The 1,806-nt window shown below is 48.7% G+C and overlaps 1 protein-coding gene and 1 pseudogene across 8 annotated transcripts in view; one reads left to right on the top strand and one right to left on the bottom strand.

Annotated features, from left to right (window-relative positions):
• Positions 1–1,806, bottom strand: part of COL25A1 (collagen type XXV alpha 1 chain) — a 580,731-nt gene that overhangs the window by 465,386 nt on the left and 113,539 nt on the right. The window lies entirely within an intron of this gene.
• LOC105978668 overlaps positions 1,676–1,806 on the top strand; it is a 1,627-nt pseudogene continuing 1,496 nt past the window's right edge.

Here is a 1,806-nt window from a genome sequence, read left to right as displayed (position 1 = left end):
TGCCCTACACCTACTGAAATGAATGAAATAAAGCTCTCTGAATCACACGGGTTTCAGTTGACAGGTGAGCAGTGAGACCCATTTCAATCAACTTCAAATTCAAAGCAGATTTGGCAAGAACCAGGGAGGGGATCGGTGGGGAAAGGCCCCAGTGGCAGTCTGACAACTCCCTCATGTCTGCTGTCTGCTACGAGGTATCCCTGGCCCCCGGGGGCTTCTCCAATCAGTCAAACCTGGCCTCCAACTCAACCAAGTGGGGCTCCTTTGGTTGACATTCCTTGGTTGAGTACAGAAATCTACTGTAGTAGGTTCCTAATTTACTCAGAGAATTGAGAAAGAAGAATTTCTAATTGCAGCCAAAAGGGAGGCGGGGGCAGAATTTTTATCAACTCCACTGAAAAATGACATCCTTAATCTGATAGCCACCACTAAGTGACAGTAGTTCACATGCTGTTTGCCCTCCTCCCGGGGTTAATGAACAGACTCTTCTGTGCTTTCAGGTGAAGGGCCAAGTGGTTTCAGCCTGTCCCTTGCAGCTCTCGGAAGTTGCCAAAGGGATCCACAATGAGCGTGCCAGTGGGCTCTGTACCTCACGGTGTGTGTATGTGACACAGCTGGCTCCAAGCCTCCCCCCTCAGACCATCCGCTCACTGTGGGGGCTGGAGAGCGAGGGGCAGGGGGCTTCAACGTCTTGGCAGTCTTCCTGGAGCACAGCATTAGTGCCGCAAGGAGGGAAGACTGCAGTGTGAGTCAATTGTACGAGAATCATTCCAGGCCCTCCTACAATTCTGCCATCGCTCCTGATAACTTGTCCCCGAGGGCTTCTACCGCTGACCAAACACTTAGGATCTAGCTCTGGTGCTGCATGTCGCTTTTTACTGACATGTCTCCTTGTGCTAACTTTCAATTGCATGTTTTCTCCCCTGGAGGAAATGTCAGTGAGAAAGCAGCTGCCTATCCGCCTGGATAATGTCGAAGAAAACAGAAATAACAAGCTAACGATTGTTTGGGAACTGATAAACAGTGGCCCCACATTCAAGATTTAACCCAATTCTATTTACAAATGAATTAAGGATGCCTGACCACTAATCAGAAGGCACAGTGGTGCAGTGGTTACATATTGGGCTGCTAACTGCAAGGTCAGCAGTGCAAAACCACTGTGAGTCTGCCTCAACTTATGGCCATGAGTTTGGTTTGGTTTAGTTTGGTATGATTTGGTTTGGACCATTACTCATTAAGAAATATTTGTATGCTGGGGGGTGGGGGGTCCGCAGCAACAGAAGCAGAAGCAAGTAGAGCGTTTAAGCAAGTAGAGAGTTTTCACTTACAAGACACTCCGAGCAATCTTTAGCAGGCCAGTCACCACACTGCACTGCCAATAGAGGTATCAGAGGATGCTGCATTAAAGCATTGCTTTTTCAGTCTTGCCGCCTGAGCTGGCAGAAGGGTCCACCTCCTTCTCAGTTCCATTTTCTCTCTCCTGTTTCTGTTTTTCTCTTGGGCCTGGAAATCGGCCTAACCTCTCCAACTGCCTTCTTGAGGTTCACAAATAACCCCCTCTGCGTCCAAGAATCCCTTCCCTTTCTCCCACCCTCTCCCAGCCCCCGCCACGAATGGGAAGTACAACGTGATCTTGCTGGGCACCGGCCTGATGGAATGCATCCTGTCAGGCATAATGTCAGTGAATGGAGAGAAAGTGCTTCATATGGACCGAAATCCATATTATGGAGGAGAAAGTGCATCCGTAACTCCACTGGAAGATTTATACAAAACATTTAAAACCCCAGGCCTACCACCATCATCAAT

Source organism: Echinops telfairi, unplaced genomic scaffold (genome assembly GCF_000313985.2).
Source record: "Echinops telfairi isolate 266 unplaced genomic scaffold, ASM31398v2 ScPeMD7_7468;HRSCAF=8506_0, whole genome shotgun sequence".
NCBI lineage: Eukaryota > Metazoa > Chordata > Mammalia > Afrosoricida > Tenrecidae > Echinops > Echinops telfairi.
Note: the sequence above shows the minus strand (reverse complement) of the source record. Positions and strands in the feature narration are given on the sequence as shown.